At 47.8% G+C, this 20,424-nt stretch overlaps 1 protein-coding gene across 8 annotated transcripts in view; it reads left to right on the top strand.

The window, feature by feature from the left end:
* Positions 1 to 20,424, top strand: part of LOC138569515 (uncharacterized) — a 485,233-nt gene that overhangs the window by 314,348 nt on the left and 150,461 nt on the right. The gene's annotated exons all lie outside the window — the stretch shown is intronic.

Here is a 20,424-nt window from a genome sequence, read left to right as displayed (position 1 = left end):
AAGGGGTACGACGACGGAGACAGGGCATGCAAAGGAAACACCTCTCCATAGTGCTTCCTCTGTTGTTAGACATGAGCTGTGAACGGAAAAAGGCGGCCTTGCATAGTGGCTTTCCTGAGATCACAGGATCTTTCATACTGTCTACACAGTCTAATGGGATAGTGTCAGCAGAGGGGTGAAACTCTAGGTGCCTATGCCATCTCTTGGACCATGACACAGTGGCATACAGGAATTGCAGCACGATAAACCTAAGGCACTGCAAGAATGCCAGCTAAAGATCTCTGCTAGAGTTTACATGGATTGGAAGGATAAATGCTTTGCTTATTCCATGCCCTGTATGTGTTGCTTAGGAGGGAATATTTGTCCTGAAATGTTGTCTACATTCAATTCTGTCCCATCCTTCCTCAGCACAGTTGCATTTTCCATATCACATGGGCAATGTTATACCCAGACCTCCAATTGTTTCTCTGGGGCTCCCTCCCTGTCCGTGCCAGAAGTGTCATCGGCTGATGGGGCGGTAGGTGCTCTCTTGCTTGGGCACTGCCATTTTTTGTGTGCTTAGGCCTAGGAGTCCGAGGTAGGAGCATTTCCACTGCAGCTTTTTTCTCTTGAAATTACTGTGCTGCCACACTGGCACATTGTGACTTTTTCCACAGTTTCTAGTGCCCTGCAGTGGGCGCTGAGGGTGCTTAGCAAAAGGGTGCTAAATCATCCAGAAGTGATGGCCCCTTAGAGGATCAATTGTGATGCCTGCTTGAACTCAAGCATTCTTTTAAGTGATGCTGGTATTGGACATTTCAATGATGCATGTGTTCAACACCTGCCAGTCATTCATGTTTACTTTTTTCAATTTGAAACTTTTTGTAATTATTCTTACGCAAATAAAAGACTTAGGGGTTCATGCCTTGTGACAGGTGTGAAGAGTGCATGTCTAAGATAAGTACTCATGACCACTGGATGTTGTTCCTTGGTGTTCATTGTTAGTCAAATCTGTGAAGCCTTTTGCAGCATGGCCTCAAAGGTAGAGTACTCTAGGGAGAGGGTGCTGTAAGTCTTTCTCAATGACTGTGTGCCGGCAACATCCCCACAATTCATGGTTTACTGGAAGGAACGCAAAGTAAGTTCCCTCTATTCAGGAAGCCAGCTCTGACTTGCAAAACTATTGAGAGCTGTTTTTCAATCCTGTATACATGTGACATTGCCCTTTGTGGTTAGTGAAATCTAACTTTATTCAGCAGACAGAACTTTTATGTCTTCCGTAGTGGTCTGGTAGTCCATCCCCCATTCGGGGGATGGAAATGCTAGTGTGACACTTAAGACTTAACCCACAGCTGTCACACCTCAAAAACAAATCCTGACCCTGTCAGAAAGGACCCGCACATGATTTTTGCCTGCCCCTTGACTGAGCAGGCGCAGAGAGAAGACCCTTGTTTCTGGCCATTTTAAAGTGCACCCTATTTGTAATTTTGGGATGCGCTTTAAAATACCAAGAAACACCCCCTTATATGTTCAAATGCACAAAGGGGTTCAAATAAGGCATCTGAATGAGCATATTTAAGACACGCTCATTCAGATGTCCTTTGTGAATTGGGCTGCCACTTTTTTGGGCGCAATTAGATGTGCTAACACATCTCACTTAAACCAAGAACAGTTTTGAGAATCTGGCCCAGAATATTTTGTAGAGTCAATAAAATCAAACTTCAGAATTTAATTGATGGAAATAATATTTTGTTTTAGTAGATAATCTACAAATGTATCAATTGTGTTTTCAAATACTGTAAACACAATGAAGTCCATCCACATTAGGTGTCCTGCAATAGCATTCAACACTTTCATCAGGAGAACAGGCACCTTGAGTAATTGTGTACTATCTCATAGAAAAATACCAAATAAATAAAATCACCAAAACTTCTAACCTTCTTTCCTATCCACTATTTTTAAATGTCAAATAGCCCCAGAGCCTAAAATATTTGCTGAGGTTAAAGTTGTTTTGAAAGAGCCAAATGCAAGTCACCACACTATTTTAACAAACAGAAATGCATTCCCTGTAATTAAGACACAGTAAATGGACCAATCGCTCAACCTATTGTATCGTTGATCCCAGTCATAACAGTACTGTAAGGTAAATATAAGGAAAATATGCATCCCTCTAATCGTTAACTCTGGGGTTGACATAAGATTAATCTATTGTGGAAAATGGAAAAAACTGCCAATTCAAACCATAATTAGCGTGAGATAACCCGTATTGCCTAATGTTTGCCACAATATCTCTACATTAGTAATCCACTAAAAATGAAAATGCAGTAAATATTTATAAACATTCTGGAAACATTGTGTTAAAGAACAACCCCCTATTGCCGTGCTCAACTATCCATTGGTGTACATAAATTCTCGCCCAAACGCAGCAATATGTGCTGATTATGGGACACGCCACACAAAGCCACTTGACAAAATGTCGTGCATTGTGAAGGACAAAAAAAGATGCTACCTGTCGTCATTAACCTATTTAAAGAAACGTGTACTCGAGTCATGCATTCCACCGCAATACTAGTGCTGTTTCTGTCAGGAGTGCACAGGGCAATAGATAGGTCGGAGTACACACTGTAGTTTTGGGGTGACTCGGGAGGTAACACTTAGCATATAACAGAAACAGGGTACATACCAAAGTGATCTTTGTGGAAACAGGTAGTCACAAGAACTGTAGGGGCAGGAGCGGGCAGAAAGCAAAATACCACATAGAGAAAGAGAATGCAGGCAAATATACTGGGTAACACAGATTGATCAGAATGAAGGGTGTACTGGAATATGATAAGGGGTCTCCATGAGATTAGGGAAAGCCCTTAGGATTGTTACCAGCAGATTACTCTTAACAATCATGCAGCAACGTAATGGGTAAGACATGCTGATGAGATGATTGTACTCAGTGGAAGGGTAAAGCTGGAGACCATATACTGAGACAGGTAAGACTTGAACAAAGTAGACTAAGGCAACAGAAGTAATTCCCTTATCTGATCTTAATGGAGACCAACTCAGGTGTCACTGATACCGAGCTTAGACACAACAGTGGACCAATTTGTAATCAAGACGGAAAAGCAGAGTGGATGGAAATAACCAAGTACAGGACAGGCAGAGAAAAGAAGCACAGAGCACAAACTGTAGACAGAGGCTGTATGCAGGAATTTAGACAAGGAAAGTTTCCACATATAATCTTGTAAACCTAGCGTTCTAGGAATATCATGAAACGTAAAGCTTTAGCCATAGGAAAGGTTGGTCACTGCCAACTCGGCGAATACGCGGTCCATGAAACTCAGTGCACTAGTGACAGACTCGACAAGACGTTGATGCAAAAAAGTGGTTCAGAAATCTAAGTACACTAAAAGGCAGGTACTTAAACAATGGGAAGGGTCCTAGCAAGTGAAGCATGAAACTTGGATTGCAAAGTGACATGGGAAAGAGGCAGCTTTGCCAGAAAAAGTGATCCTGTGAGCTGTTGGGTTCTGGGGGGTGTCTGCTCACAGCAAGGAAAGGCACACTACTACTTTCAGAAAAAAGAAACTGAAATCAGCTATAGCAGGTAGGAATTAGTAACCAGAAGCAAGAAAGCATTAAAGGGTCAAAAACCACATGAAGCAGGAACTCTAGGTAAAGGCAGTTGATAGAACAATGGGTAAACCTCAGGGTGAGCTTATGAAGCCCTCAGCACACAGCCCAACAGGGTGGAGCCGAATGCAGCCTGGGGCGGCTGTGTCCAATTAAGCCCAGTCCAGGCTTCTGTAGCTTGCAGCAGTGGATTGCAATTGTTAATCCCCGTCACTAACCTGAGAGGGGTTTTAGATTCTATTAAAGACTAGGAGACGAGTATTATGCAGTCAATCTTACTTACTGACACCACAGCAGCAAAGAAAAAAGGTTATAGGTGAAAGGGTCGAATCAAAAGGACCAAAATACAATTTGTTTGAGTCTAAAGGACCTAAAAAAAAAAATCGAATGTACATTTCTTTTTTTTTATTTGGGGGTCCCCACCACCCTCCAGGGGGTACTCCCCAAACCCCCCCCCCCCCCCCCCCCCCCAAGCCCCTGGTTTTTGGCCAAAAACAAAACATTTTATCTATACCAAGCAAACAAAAAATATCCATTTTAAAAAAGCATTCAATTTTTTTTTTGTTTTAGGTCCTTTTGAATCGAACCAATTGTATTTCGGTCCTTTTCATTCGACCCTTTGACTGGACACCAAGAAAAAACATTAACACAAGTTTCCTTATCATAAAACTGAAAAATGAAAAAACAGTTGATAACCAAGGGACGAATCCCAAATCCAAGATGGACAGGTCATGCCCTGCTAGCAACCAATAGGCAGAGACCCACCCCCATACGGGTCCTTTCTTCTAACATATCCTCTTCTGTAGCTGTACCACACCAGACGCCATCTCTGAAGACCCGATACTGTAACATGGAAAAAACAAATAACGACCAGCTCCGGGACCTTCTTACACCACGCCATCCTGGGGAATTCAAAGAACCTCCTTGACTGGGCCATCTCACCCCGAAGCTGTCATGCAACACAAACAGAAAAAGGGTGAATGGGTGGGATAATAGTTGCCTCCTGGTCTTTAGTAGAATCTAAACCTTTCACGTTCGTGAAATTTAACCATTCTATGTCAAAACAGGAGGCCTCATATTATACAAGTTTAAAGCCCTTGCAGCCCTTGCATCACATTAAATGCCGTATGATGAATATGCTTATGATAAAATGTCTTGAACGTGGACTCTCTGGACCAATTTGGTGCTCTTAAAATGTGTTCCCGACTTCCCCCAGGAAAGCGGCCTTTGAAGCCATAGCACCCCTTACCGAATGTGCCCCAAAGGATGAAATGTGAATACCTGCTTCCTTCATGACCCATCTGACCCACCTGGCTAAAGTGGCCGGGGACACAGGCTTATAGTGATTTCTGTAAGAAATAAGCAGTTGAGAGGTCTGCGGGGACCTCCGCCCCTCTGTCTTTAGCTCAAGACATTTTAAACATTTCACCATGTGCAGTTTGTGATCTTCTGGAAATGCTGGATATGAAATGGAAGAAATCATGCGTTTAGTTCTCCTAGAGGCAAAAAAGGTTACCCCCTGTGGGGAGTATATCTTATCAACATCCGTTGCCCTGAAATCCGAAACTCTTTTGATGGAAACGAGACACAACAACATCGCTAGTTTTGAACCAAGTTGCTGCAAAGATAACTCCCCATTAGGGGGCCAAGAACAAAACAAATCCAAGACCATCTTGACAACCCATAAAACGGACTACCTACTCTTAGGTGGGACCTTCATTCTAATAGATTTAAGACCCTTGTGCACCAGGAAGTACCTACCCACTGGTTCCCCTTTGACTAACACATGGCCAGTTGAAATAGCTGCCCTAAACCCGTTGCTAGTTCTGTAGGCCTTACCTTCTTTGAACAATTCTACTAAAAAATGAACCATCTCTACAGGAGGGACAGAAACGGGATTGAGATGCCGAGGTACACACCAGCCCATCCAGCAACTCGATTCTGAAGACTATCCTGATCTAGTGGAAGGTGCCCAGGAATCCTTGATGATACAGGGTCCTGCGAAAGTCCCTGGAAGCACCAGGAAGAGCTGAAATCTTCCAAGCCATAAGGGAGAGATGCCCCTGAAGGACCAGCTCGTGAGGGAGACCCGTCGGGATCTGAGGGTGGAGAGGAAGCAGACTGGGAATATCCATGGCTAGCTCGAAGAGTGCTGGAAACCACACCTGTGATGTTCAAAATGGAATGACTGACTATTACCAGTGTTGCAGCTTGTCTGCACACTTGTACGCAGACTTTGGCAATCATGGTGAACGGAGGAAAGGCATAGGAAAGGGGACCCACCCAATCCTAGAGAAAAGCGTTGGTCGCCAACGCCATGAGGTTGGGCCTCCAGCGGTAAAAGCGGGGCACTTGACAGTTAGTCTCAAGGCAAAGAGGTGTACTGAATCAGACCACAGAGAGGCAGGATCTTGGCGAACAAGGCCTTGTCCAACATCCAATCACTCCTGTCCTGAAGATGCCTGGAATTCCAGTCGGCCACTGTAGTGTTGCCTCCCGGAAGGTATTCTGCCTTCAAAATAATGTCCCTGTCTAGGCAAAAGTGCCAAAACTGCCTCGCTAGATCTGCTACGGCTTTGGAGCGGGTACCCCAGATGGTTTATGTAATGAACTGCAGATATATTGTCCATCCGAAGAAGGACATAGCAATTCCCCTGATCCTTGAGAAGGCTCTTCACTGCAAAAGAGCCTGCTAACCACTCCAAACAGTTTATATGCAGGGATTTAGCTTTAAGTGACCACTTCCCTCAGGTGGAAACCTGTCCTATCCTGCCCCCCCAGCCTGCCCTGATGGCATCGGAATCTTGTACTACATCCGGAGATGGACCAAAGATCGCTTTGCCATTCCAGGCGGTGATGTGATTGAGCCACCAGAGGAGTTCTAACTTGGCGTCGAGAGACAAGAGTATCATCTGTGACTAAGATAGACTTCGAGGGGATTGGGTCCTCCGATGTATTCCATATCTCTGACAGTAATCACCACAGCTGTGCTGCTTCGGAAAATCTTTCTGCGTCGATGACGTCGATACGCTGCCCTCGAGGACCTCCTCCGACAGCCGATGTCACTGGATGTTATAAGTAGGACGCACGACGCCCGTAGCCTCAGTTCCGTTTTTTCCGCGAACGTGTTCGCTTCGGAGATGTCGGCGCGCCTCGACTCTTTGGAGTTTCTCTTCTTTCGGTTCTTCGAACCTGTTCGCGTCCGGGCTTCAAGAAGTGCAGGGACTGCGGGTCCAAGATGTCGGTGACTAACTCGCACGACGCCTGCCTCTGGTGCCTCGGGGAGGCCCATGACACGGATGATTGTGTCGACTGCCAGTCGCTTACATCCAAAGCCTTGCGGGAGCGCAAGAAGAAACGGTCGGTAAGGTGTCCAAGCCCCGGAAGTCGAGGTCCGCGGGGCTTTCAACGGACGATTCGAGGGGCGACTCTCCGCATAGTCATCCGAAGTCCAGTGGGTCTCGGTCCTGGAGTGGGTCCCGCCACTCCTCTGCCTCCTCGAGGCACTCCCGGAAGCGCTGTCATTGGTCGCCTTCCCCGGCTTCATCCGAGGACTCCGCCCGTTGGCGGGTCGCTTATCCCACCAAGCATGTGATGCCGGAGGAATGGGCTTCCTTCGGTAAGAAAATGCTAGCAATTCTCGAATCGCAGGGCACTGTTCCATCCGCGCCTCCGAGTGGGGTGGGTCGAGATCAGACTAGACACCGCTCGTACACCTTCGGGCTCGGTGGTCGGCATGATTCGCGGGAGTGGTCCCGCTCGGACAAGGGGAATCGTTCTAGTCACGCCCGTTGCAGGTCCCGGTCCTCGACGCGCTTGAGACCGCGTGAGCCTGGGATGTCTTCGAGGAAGACGTCGACGCCTGTGGCGCCGAGGTCATCGAGGGACTCTCGAGGCAGCTCCTCCGAAGAAGTCGTCGATGCCATCGGCGCCCAGGATGTCGAGGGACACGCTCGGGGCTCCGCCCTCGAGGCCTGTGTCGACACCTTTGATGCTGACGGCGCCGCGTTCGCCCTCAACGCCGATTCACACAATGCCTTTTGAGGCTGTTTCGACGGTGGTACCCCAGGGCACGGGGTTACCCCCTAGAAAGGCTCTGGCCAAGGTCAAGCATGGCTTTGTTCCCCATTCTGTCCCCTCTTTCCGCCATCTTGAGTACATTTCGGAGGTGGATGAGGGTTCTGATGATGGCATGGTTCCTGATTCGGTGCCAGATGAGATTCTCTCGGGCCATGGCCAGATTGAGGACCTGCGTCAGTCCCTGCACGGCCCCAGTGGTCTGGACACCTCTCCGGAGGTGGAGTTTTGTAGGCCTGAGCCTGGCACCCATGCCGACCCCTCGTACCGGCGCCTTATGTCTAGGGTCACCGAGTACTTGGGGTGGTCTGCTCCCCCAGGGGATTTTCTTCAGGATGACCTCACGGATATCCTCGACCAAGGTTCACCAACTGACCCGGTACTGCCGTTCCATATGGCTCTACAGAGGAGGGTGGCGGCGGCTTGGACTGCTCCGGAGAGTCTCCTGGCAGTGGGCAAGTCTTTGATGCGAAAATACCACTCAGCCAGTAGCGACCCCTGCTACTTGACCAAGCACCCCACTCCGGAGAGTTTGGTGGTGCAGGCGGCTGCGGCCCCAGCAAAGCAGGCGTCGTATCCTACCATCCCTCCTGATAGGGACGACAAGCGTTTTAATGGTTGGGCGAAGAAAGTGTTTTCTTCAGGGGGTATGGCTTTTCAGGCAGCCAACTCCGTATGTGCCTTGTCACGTTTCACTTGCATTCTGTGGAACTGTGTTTCCTTAGCGGCTGAACATATTCCCGAAGGGGACGAACGGGATGGTTTTCTTGCTATGGTCCAGGATGGCAAGGATGCCACGTGTCAGTCGGGTTTGGACATGGCAGATTGCGTCAGCCGGTCCATGGCGGCGAGCACCATGATAGGCAGGTTTGCGTGGTTGCCCGGCTCCTCAACATGCCCTTTGACGGTGAACATCCTTTTGGCAGCAAGGCTGATGAGAGCCTTGAGAGGTTGCAGACCTCAAAAGCTGCAGCGAAGTCGTTGGGCGCTGCAGTTCGCCAACCTCCGCCTATTCGTCCTAGGGGAAAGCAATGGAGGGGAGGTTACTTTCGTTATTACTCATCCTTTGGTAAAGCGAGAGGAGCTGCCAGTCAAAGGGGCCACTGTAGGAGTGCCAGAGGTGGAAAGCAGGGTACTCGAGGTGCCAAGGCCGCTCGGGCAGTTGCCTCTTTGCCCTCAGGCAACGCCGCAGCTGCTTCAGCTCAGTCATGAGGCCATGTCCCATGGTTCGCCGGTTGGGGGAAGGCTGGCGCAGCATCTTGTCGAATGGCGTGCCATTACTTCAGATGTGTGGGTTCTGGAGATCATAACCCACGGCTACTGTCTTCCCTTTCGGCAGGGGCCTCGCGACAATCCACCAGGGAATGTCTCATTGCAGAGTCCAGATCCGCTCCTTGTGCAGGAGGTTCAAGCCCTGCTGGAGAAAGGCGCCATAGAACTGGTGCCTGTAGCGGAGAGGAACAAGGGATGGTATTCCCCTTATTTTTTGATTTCCAAGAAAGATGTGGGATTGTGACCCATCATGGACTTGCGCGGTTTGAACAAACTCCTCAGGAAGGACAAGTTCAAGATGGTTACTCTTTATCAAGTCCTCCAGGCCCTTCAACTTCAGGACTGGTTGGTGTCTCTTGACCTCAAGGACGCTTATTTTCATGTGCCGATCCACCCAAAGCACAAGAAGTACCTGAGGTTTGCGGTTGACGACTCGCACTTTCAGTTTCGGGTCCTGCCGTTCGGATTGACCTCTGCCCTGAGGGTCTTCACCAAGCTCTTGGTAGTGGTGGCAGCGCATCTCAGGAAAGGGAGGATTCACGTCTACCCCTACCTGGACGAGTGGTTGATCAGGGCGCGCTCTCCAGAGCAAGTCCTGGATCATCTGTCCGTCACCTGCCACTCCCTCCACAAGCTGGGCTTCTCCCTCAACTTAAAGAAGTCCCACTTGACGCCAACTCAAAGGCTCCAGTACATCGGAGCAGTGCTCAACACTTCCCTGGGGCAGTGTGTTCCTCCCCAGGTGAGGGCTCATCACATTCAGCAGATGGTGCACAAGTTTCAGCATGTCCCGAGTCTCCCAGCGTTCGAGTTCTTGAGATTGCTCGGCCTCATGGCATCCTGCATTCTTCTGGTGCCAGAGGCCAGGTTGCGGATGAGATCTTTGCAATGGGCACTCAAGCTCCAGTGGTCTCAGTCCTCCGGCAGGATGTCGGACCCTGTTCAGGAGCCGTCCTCTGTCACCCAGGACCTTCTGTGGTGGGCCGTCAAGGGCAATCTGATGAAGGGGGCTCCATTTTGCCTACCATGGCCGGAGGTGACGATCGTGACGGACGCATCCCTCACGGGATGGGGAGCTCATGCCAACGAGTTGACAGTCAGCGGTCGTTGATCTCCGTTGGAGTCCAGACTCCATATCAGTCTGTTGGAGCTGAGGGCCGTCAGGCTTGCCCTGAAGGCTTTTCTTCCGACTGTGCGAGGAAAGAATGTCCTGATCTAGACGGACAACACAGTGGCCATGCACTACCTCAACAAGAAGGGGGGGGGGGGGAGGCAGGGTTACTTCCTCTGTGCAGGGAGGCGATGCAGCTCTGGTTCTGGGCAATCCAGCAGGAAGTTTCGATCTCGGCAGTTCACCTGGCCGGAAACGAAAATGAGACCGCGGACGCTCTGAGCAGGCAGAGCGCAATCTCTCACTAGTGGGAGCTGGCTCGGGATATTCTCCTGGAGATCTTCGCCCTTTGGGGGACCCCTCAAGTGGATCTCTTCACCTCCAGTGTCAACCGGAAGTGCGAAAGGTTCTGCTTGCGGGAATTTCCTCCAAGAGGAGCCTTAGGAGACGCGTTTCCTCCAGTCCCTGTCATCCCACAAGTGCTGCGGAGGTTACAAAGGTTTGGTTCCCAGATGATCCTCATTGCTCCGGCATGGGCCCGGAGGACGTGGTACCCGGACCTTCTCGACTTGTCCATCTGCTCTCCACGTCGTCTTCCCTACTGAGACCATCTGCTCTCACGGGAGGGGGGTCTGGTTCTCCATCCAAAGGTCAGATCCCTCAACCTTCACGCTTGGTTTCTGAAAGGTTGAGGTATAAGGATTGGGACCTCCATGAAGACGTGATGGAGGTGTTAATTTCGTCCAGAAGGCCCGCAACTAAGTCCCTGTACCGTTGCCATTGGGGAAAGTTCTGCGACTGGTGCAGGGTTAAGAATGTGGATCCGTTTTCATGTGACATTCCTGTGGTTTTGTCTTTTTTGGTTTCTTTAGCCCACAGGGGCTTGCAAGTGGGTACCGTTAAGGGTTACCTGGCGGCGCTGTCCATATTGAAGCGCTCGTCTGAAGAGAGTTCTTATTTTAAAATCCATTTAATTTCTCAGTTTCTAAAAGGGCTCACTAATGTGTTCCCTCGTCACCTTTCCAGGTGCCCGGTTGGGATTGGAACCTTGTCCTCAAGTTTCTGATGGGTGCTCCATTTGAGCCTTTGCATTCGTGCCCTTTGAGACTGTTAACTCTTAAAACTGTATTTTTGGTTGCGGTCACTTCCGCTCGCAGAGTGAGTTACAGGCACTTTCAGTTAAGCCACCCTTCACTGTATTTCACAAGGACAGGGTTGTCCTTAGAGTTCATCCTTCCTTTCTTCCGAAGGTGGTGTTGGAATTTCATTTGGGCCAGAAGGTTATTCTTTCAGCATTTTATCCTCCTCCGCATCCTGGTAAGGAAGAGGAAAGGCTCCATAGGCTCGAACCCAGGAGAGCTTTAAGCTTTTATATTTCACGCATGTCCCGGGTCAGAGTTTCATGATCTCTGCTTCCAAAAGGTCAGGGTTTTCCCAACTCCCTTGGAAGCAGATCCATAACCCAGGTTCCGAGTGCCAACCAGTCCCAATTGGGACCTTTTGGACCCAGTCCTGGCGCCAGTGGCACCAGGCTCATAAATATGCCCAGTCCCAGCGCTGGAAGCGCCAGGCTCATAATGCTTGGGTGGACTTACCTGCAGCAGACCATGCTGCTTACCTGCCTGCCAGTTGAGCCTCTGATCCTCTTCTGTTTGGAAGTACTTTTCCTGTTGGGTGGGGCAGGAGCCACTCCCTAGATTCAGAACACTGGAACTCTTCTGGAAAGCAGGAACTCTTTTCTTACCTAGGCGTGGCTGTGGAAGGAGACACCTAAGCACTACAGGAGGCTATTTAAACCACACCCGATGGATGAATCTTGCTTTGCGTTATTCTGCATCCTCTGCAGCAGAACGCTCATCGTGTCTTCTGCATCTGATCCTGGGCCTAAGGAAAAAGGCTTACCATCCTGAATCCAGTCTTCAGCAACACCTATAAAGACAAGAAAGAACAGGTTAGCATTACGGTCTTCAGTGACAGCTCTTCACTTACCTGGTCCATCGGCTGTCACCAACGCCTCGCGCTGCATTCCGGCATCTGAAAGACAAAGGCTTACCTACTCCTCGTGCGCTCCGGAGGTCTTCACACTGCATTCCGGCATCTGAAAGACAAAAGCTTACCAACTCTTCGCACGCTCCGGAGGCCTTCGGCGCTGCATCCCGCATCTGAAAGACAAAACAAGGTGCGTTTAAAGACATTGGGGAACTTTAATACTCACGTGCCATTACTCCTTTCCACATCTAACCCAGTGGGTATTCCGGCACCCTGCAGCCGCTCCGAACTTGTACCTGCAAAATAAAAAGACAGAGCGCATCGTGAAGCAGGCAACAAGCGCTTACTTACGTACTTCCAGGCGCTTCTATTCATCACACGGGCTCCATCTTCAACTCACTTCAGCCTGTCATCCGCCATCGCCGGAACCCTGCAAAACAAGAAACATCATTACTAAAGACTTTAAAGACATTAGAATTACTCGAAACTTACCGTTCGTGCAGTAAACGACGGACAGCAGTCCTCTGAAGTCAAGAGGCCTGCTCCCCTTATCCAGTGAAGAAACTGGTTACAGCACCCTGCCCCGAGGCAGATGGAGAGCACGGCGTTCACTTACCTAAGGTGAGAGCGTTAACCTTCGGGGTTCTACAGGAGAAGAGAAAGGGAAGAAGAGAGAGACATTCAATAACCCAGTTCCTTAATCCCATATTTTCTATCTGCAGACATCTTACCCTTCGAGTCAGACATACAGTGCACAGAGGTCCAGCCCAAAGAGCCAGCCGTGTGTTACACATCACCTTTGAAGATATGGTATACGCCCAGTCAAGACCGGCGCCTCTACGGGAATCAGGTGAGCGTTACACAGAGTGGACGATCAACTCTTCATTGGTTACGCTGGAAAGCGTTTGGGACAAGCTGTGACTAAGCAGACTTTGTCTCACTGGATTATTATGGCAATTTCCGAATGTTACCGCTTGGCGGGTAAGGACCCACCGGTCGGCTTACGGGCCCATTCTACCAGGGGTATGGCTGCCTCTACTGCCTTTCAGAGGGGTGTTCCTATTCGTAACATCTGTGATGCAGCCACCTGGGCATCGGTCCATACTTTTGTACGTCACTACTCCCTCGATTCCATCCGTGGGCAGGATCTGGCCTTAGGCAAGGCGGTCCTTTGCTCTGCAATTTGATTGGGCATTCTAAATTTCTGTATTCTAAATTCTTTTCCCACCTCCTTGCATTGGAACTGATTTGGGAGTCTGTCATAGATATGGAATACGTCGGAGGACCCAATCCCCTCGAAGAACAAGTTACTCTCTTACCTGGTAACGTTCTTTCGATGGGATGTTCCGACGACGTATTCCATATCGCTCCCTCCCTGCCTTCCCCGCTACAGAATTTCTTATGTGATTGCAGCTTACGGTTCCACAAGGCTTTGTGTGGTCAGACTAGCAGAAGACTGGTGCCACACGTTCTGGGGGAAAAAAACTACAACTGAGGCTACGGGCGTCGTGCGTCCTACTTATAACATCCAGTGACGTCGGCCGTCGGAGGAGGTCCACGAGGGCGGCGTATCGACGCAGACGCTGAAAGATTTTCCGAAGCAGCACAGCTGTGGTGATTACTGTCATAGATATGGAATACGTCGTCGGACCATCCCATCGAAAGAACGTTACCAGGTAAGAGAGTAACTTGTTCTTTTGCTAAGATGTCTGCCTTTGAGGCGTTGCAAGGCCCTGTAATGTAAGGGCACTGGAAAGATGGCTTGAATAGAGGCGGAGAGCATCCCACTACCCTGGCTATCTGTCTGAGGGAGGCCTTCCCCCTCTTGAGGAGGAGGCAAATCTCTTTCCGGATAGGATGCACTGCTTGGAATCTATATTGAAGCCCAGAAACTGGATTCATTGTGTAGGTTGGAAAATGTACTCCTCTGCATTTATGACAAAACCCAGGGTTGGCAAAAGAGAGACTGAAGTAGGTGACCCTGGAGAATCTTAAAACTCTGCCCCAGAAGGAGCATGTCGTCCAAATAAATGATTATTTGTATCCCCTTTGATCTCCAAATAAATGATCATTCGTATCCCCTTTGACCTGAGGTGAGCCTTCACCGGTCTCATGAACTTGGTGAAGCACCACAGGTTGATGAGAGGCCAAACGGCAGAGAGGCAAACTGCCAAATGCGACCCTCCCATTGAAACTGGAGAAACTCCTAGTGAGGGGGGCTGACTGGGACTACCAAGTTCGCATCTTTGAGGTCTATTTTGACCATCCAATCTGCAGGGAGAAGGGTGCCCCTGAGGAGGTGTATGCCTTCCATCTTGAAATGTTAATAAAATGCAAATGCGTTGAGGGCTCATAGATTTATGACTGGGCGAAACCCCTTCTCAGGTTTTGGGACTAGAAAAATCGTGCTGGGGAATTGGGAGGCCCTGAAGGTTTCTGGGACTATTGCACCCTTGAAAATTAGATCACGGACCTCCACATCTACTAACCTTTGCTTGAATTTGTCGAACAAGAGGGGTAGAGGGGAGAGTTGGCAAGGAGGGGACTAAAATTGTATTTTAAACCCCTGCAGTGTTTGCAGTACCCAAGGATCTGAAGTGGGCTTCGCCCCCTGAAGAAAGAATCTTGTCAACCTGCCCCCCAAACCTTTGCGGGAAGAAACACTTAAAATATGCAGCCATACCTGGAACTGTCCATGCTCTACCAGCACATCTGCTGACATGTCCTCTCCATTGGAGCCCTCGCTGGGGATACAAAGAGGTTTGGGCTCCTCAAGCAGATGCATATTGGTTGGGACGGGTAGAGCCCCGGGAAAAGCAGCCAGAAGAGCGGGCTCTACCTCTTCCAGCCATGTCAAAAACATTGGGAGCAAGAACATTCCTAATATTAGCCTGAGCCTTATCCAGGGCAGTGAAGGTATGTACATAAGCAGATGGATCTTTGATAAACCTTTCACCGAACAGGTTGCCCTGCGCTTTGGGACCTGCCTCCCCTTCTGCTATATCTGCTAAGTTTCAGTCAAGGAGAATCGGAAGGGATTTGCGCCTTTCTTTGGAAATGGTGGCGTTGGTATTGCCAAGAAGGCCGACCGCCCTCTGTACCCAGCCTGCAGGGCTTGCACATCCACAGGGGTATTAGATAGCTCAGTTTCTTCTGCCAATTCAAAAATCTGAGTTAAGGGTCCCAAAATGTCCAATAACTTATCCTGGCAACTGCATAAGGATTTGTGGACACCCTTCTTGGGGTCCTTCACCTTCTGGGACAAGAAAGAGACTATAGGCAGGTCGATGTCATGGGTAAGTGCTACCTTGTTAGGGATTACTGGCCTAGGACATTCAGAACGGAGCTTGTTCCTGTCCTCCTTGGGTAAGGGTTTCCTGATCCGATGATGTAAAAAGGTAGAGGCAGCATTAGATGGGCCCCACTCCGCATACCTTGGGTCATGGACGAGGGAGGGATCGAAAATCTGCATCCCACTGTCATCCAACAAAGGGCCAGCCGTTCCCTGGGATGGATCCACTATGGTCCCCTTCTTTTTACGCCTCTTGGCTGGGAAATCTGAATCTTCAGAACTATCCTGTGAAAACATGGGAATGGAAGGGGTGTTAACAGGCGTTCCTGACTGAGGGGTTCCCCCATGCACCAATTTACACTTGAACGCTTGCCTAGGTGAATGACCGGACTTGGGGAACTGGACGCAGGACTGATTTGTCCTTCCAAATGTTTGGACTTTGCAGAACACTTTCTAGGGGCATGTACCGCAAGGGTAGGGCCCTCTTCAGAATGTGGGTGAAATCGGAAATGTTGATTTATTAGCATATCAAAAGCTGAGGCCAGGGTAGAGCTAAGGTTGTGAAGGGCAGAATCCATAGAATCTTGAATTGCCCTAGTTGCAGACAGATGGGCAGAAAGGGACACCTCCCCAGAACCCTAAAAGTAGTGTCTTCCCTAGATTTTTCGTTGAAGGCCTAACCTGGGTACTGGCATCGGCTGTGGAAGCCACACGCCCCCTTTTTGTTTGCAACCGTGTTAAAAATATATATATAGGAAGAGTAACCACTGCAGGGAGAAAACAAACCCCGAGAGGAAGCCAAAGTGTTGTAAATTAAATTGTAAATGTAAATGCAATTGCCTCTAAAGCACAGCGCAACAGCTGTGACCCTGGGAGCTACTGTAACAGTAGAAAATAACGCGAAGCAGGCGTTGCCCAACAGAGCCTCCTGCTGAGGTGAGTGGGCTAATAAGTGCTGCAATGAGATATGCACTATGCTTTTAAAACATTGCCAGGCGTGGCCTGGAAGCCAAGCAGGCCGAGGATAGTTAATAGTTATTATGTAAATACCAGGCATAGCCTGGAAGCCGAGCAGGCTGTGCTTCAGACGAGGAGGCACGTCTGGCAGAAAACCTTAATAAGGGAGAGGATGGGGCTGTGTGCAGAAACCCTGCCGAGCTGGCTCGCGTGCTTGTCTCAGGCCCTGAATACACGGCTGGGTGGCAGGGCCTCTGTGGGAATGCATTAATTATGTACACACATGGCCGGGAAAGGCTGCTCCTTCGTGCAAGCGCGACCGCTACTTTAATATAGTCACTGCAGCGGCCGCCTACGCACCGAAAACAAACAACCTGACGGAAACCAAAAATGAGGGATAAAGACGGCGTGTTGGCCGTGTGGTAGCACACGCTTCCCCCAGACCGTATCCTCCCCCAGACCGTATCCCTGGAATACTGCAACAAATGAGCTACACTGTAATAGGATACCAAGAGCATTAGCTCTGAGACTGCTGAAAAAACACGAATTAGCAACAAAGTACACAACTGAAAGGAATGCACTTAGCTTGTGGCATCAGCAGCAAAGAAGAGGATATGATGTTAGAGGAAAGGACTTATATGGAGGTGGGTCTCTGCCTATTGGCTGCTAGCAGGGCATGTGACCTGTCCTTCATCTTGGATTGGGGATTGTTCCCTTTGCTATCATTGAAATACTGTTTTTTTCAGTTTTATGTAAAAGAAACCTGTTGTGTAAAAGTTTTTTCTTTGCTGCTGTGGTGTCAGTAAGTAAAGATATATTGCATAATATGAAGCCTCCTGTCTTGACATACAAGTAAAACCTCACCCTCTCTTGGTAGGCTAGCCTGCAGAAGCTTGTAACTGGTGAATGCAATCGCGGTCTCTACAACTTGTAGCAGCTTCTTGCAAGTGAATGTATTTAGTATGCCTGCCCCTGCCCTTTGCCTTTTGGACAGCATACATCTACCAGAATGCTACAGCTGGTTTAACCTAAAACCCGGAATGGAATATGAAAGTAGCTTGGTCCAAAACCGCAGCAGTAAAACAGGTAAATGAATGCCATGGCCGTTTGTGGGTTTTAACATGGCAGGTAAGCTATGATCAAAGTCTGTGAAGGGGTGTATACAGTGGTACTGGTACTGTGTAACAGGCAGGCAGATTCCTAACAGTTTCCCATTTTGGTGTTAAAGTATCAAAGCAGACGATGTGTTGGGAGTACATTAGTGAATACTATAGAATCAACCAAAAATACTGCATATTGATACCACATGACCCCATTGAAGTACTAAATGAATAACTCAAGCAATAAGGCACATACAATCCAAATAAGAGGAAGTCGAGACGAAAAAATGGTTAAAAGCTAACCTAGCTCTGTAAGCAATAATCCAGTACCCCTAAGAGTATCGTATGGCAGAATCTAATTAGATGAACCTCATGATATCTTATAAAGTAACAGAAAAATAACGTTTTCAAACTAAAATTCTTAAATCATAACAAACGTAACCCGGTATAAAGAGTTAGGGCTTGATGATTAGAGGCAACAAATGTTTAGATACAGCAGACATCTCACTAAAAATTCCTTCCTTTAGGAGAAAGAGAATGTCTCAATCCAGCACAATTCTCATTGTGCCAAATATTTAGCAAGGTTGCCACGTCCTTTGGGCATTTGGACAGTATCAAAAATCATAAGCTGTGTTGGAGTGCAACAGTCCACTATTCGCTTTAGTGGCCGACTCGATTATGGCACGATCATACAATTTAAGCAAGTTTTCACCATGCTCTTATAGGCTATCAAGGATGCTTGTGAGGCTTGCAGACCCATAATCTGGTTCCATCGTACAAACAGTTTGTTATCCACGGTACAACTAACCTTACTAGAGATGGACAAAGATGAAAGTCCATGGGCTATTCTATAATGTATGGCTCCATTATCACCTTCCATTATTTTCCGATACAATAGTACCATTCTTTTTTTTACCAAGGCACCAACACTAATCATTTTACATTCAGGACATAGGTAATCAATTGGAAGAGACCTAGGCAACCTGAACACATTTTTCAAAATGTTTTCCTGCAATAGGGCTAGAGATTTCAGGTGCTTCATCCCCATATCGCTGCAGCATACAGCATAAGCAGTACAATATTAGCCATATAAATAGTATTTAGGCTTAATGTGGAATAACCACGATTTCTTCCCACAAGCCTACTAAGGGCACCGGTTTGCTGTAATAGTTTAGTATGGATATCCTCCCAATGATTATTTCATGTCAATTGGGAGTCTTTTACGCCCAAATACTTATATTTGGTAACCTGTTCAACTGTCCTTTTATTTAGTGTCCTTTTATTTAGTGTCCATCTTGACAATGTTTTTCTTCAGTTTGAACACCATGATCCATGTTTTTCCTGTATTGAATTTCAAACTATTAGAATCTGAATAAATACCAAGGGCATCCAATTTAATCTGTAAGCCTCTTAGAGTATAGTAGAATCTGAGGACCACCAAAATAAAGATCAAGAAATTCCTGAACAAAAAATGCACATGCCCACCCAAATATATGTGGGGGCTGAGGGGTGGGTTGGGATAATATAAAATATAAGGCCTAGTATAGGGGCGGGGGGGGCATATAATTGTTGTGACATGCAGAAAAGAAATTCAACATTTTCATGTTCTGGATTTCTTTTTCATAATAATCGCACACATCCGAATCAGAAGGTCATTGGCATAACCGAACCATGGAACAGAGATACCCCCATACTTCCCAGAGAAAGTTCCTGAGTGCTCCAGTGCGCTACTAAGATCTGGTGACGTGCAGGGATACTGCCTTGTTCAACACCCAAACAGGTTGGTATCCTGTCAGTTACTTGGCCCATCCCATCCATTCCAACTCACTCTAGTGTCTGTGCTTAAAAGAATGATCATCAACAGCAGGCCCTTTGGAATGTCCCAAGCAGCTTGTTTTTCCGACAGCCAATTCCTTGGCACTAATGCTGTGCTGTAATCAATAAACACAGTATACACTGGCAAATTGCAAATGTTCTAGGAGTACTCAATGCAACATACCAGTGTTAATCGATTATATAAAGTGCTGGATCGTTTAACAAACCCTGTTATAAGGAATAATACACATGGCATCGCTCTACGCCCTCAGCTCCTCAAGCAGCACCCTAGCAAAAATCTTGGATGGAACATCAAGCATCGCTAGCAGGCGATAGTTATATGAGGACAACCTACAGTCCTTTTTATGTACAGGAACTATGTTACTGTCCTTACAAGAATTAGGGATACAACCCATACCGCACATGCGTTTAAAGAGCCAATGAAGTCCTGCGTTCTTTAGTAAGACATTGCAGGTGCCAGCAAGCCCAACAGCTTGTGAGCTGTTTCATTTTATAATGACAGCCTCCAGGTCACTAAGAGCAGACCTATACTCCCATTTATCAAAGCCAGATGCGGCAAAGGGCGTTGCTGAGTGTATTTTGCCAGTAGTATTTCTCATATGCTGTTCCCAGTCAGCCACTATTTGCTTCAAATCAGTTGTGTCATTCCTGTTTGCACGTACTGCCAGAATTAACCAGAGTTCTCTTTCCTTATTTTTATCATGAGCACTGCAAGGGTGCAGAAGTAAGGCTCGGACACAATCGTGGCATGTTTTTGGATATAGACTTTTATTGATTAAAAAAAGGGTTGGAACATGCCTCTCTTTCCCTAAAGCTAAGAGTGGTTTCCCTACCTCAAAGGAAACTAATGAAATTGTCAGGAAGTCTGAAACTAAAAGGGCTGTCACTGTTGTGTATCGAAACCTATTGCTGTCCGTAACACTAATAATCTAAGATAACTATGCAAAGATGGTCTCTTCTCAAAGTAAAAAGTGTTCATTGTGTTTTCATCCAGCAGAAAAGTTCCCAGTGATGTAAAATAATGTTCCAAAACAAGATCCCAGTGCTAGGGTTGTGCTCTTTTCAGCTAGATATCTTATTATCTTAAATAACTGGATAGTTCACGAGGAACTCTTTCTTAGCTTCACATTTCTTTTACCCTACCAACTTGGCACTCTACACTACCGGGCATAGGATTCCTTTTATCCTTA

The sequence above is a fragment of the Ambystoma mexicanum genome, chromosome 2q (genome assembly GCF_040938575.1).
Source record: "Ambystoma mexicanum isolate Mex_15411 chromosome 2q, UKY_AmexF1_1, whole genome shotgun sequence".
Classification (NCBI taxonomy): domain Eukaryota; kingdom Metazoa; phylum Chordata; class Amphibia; order Caudata; family Ambystomatidae; genus Ambystoma; species Ambystoma mexicanum.
This window is presented reverse-complemented; position numbering and strand designations above follow the sequence as displayed.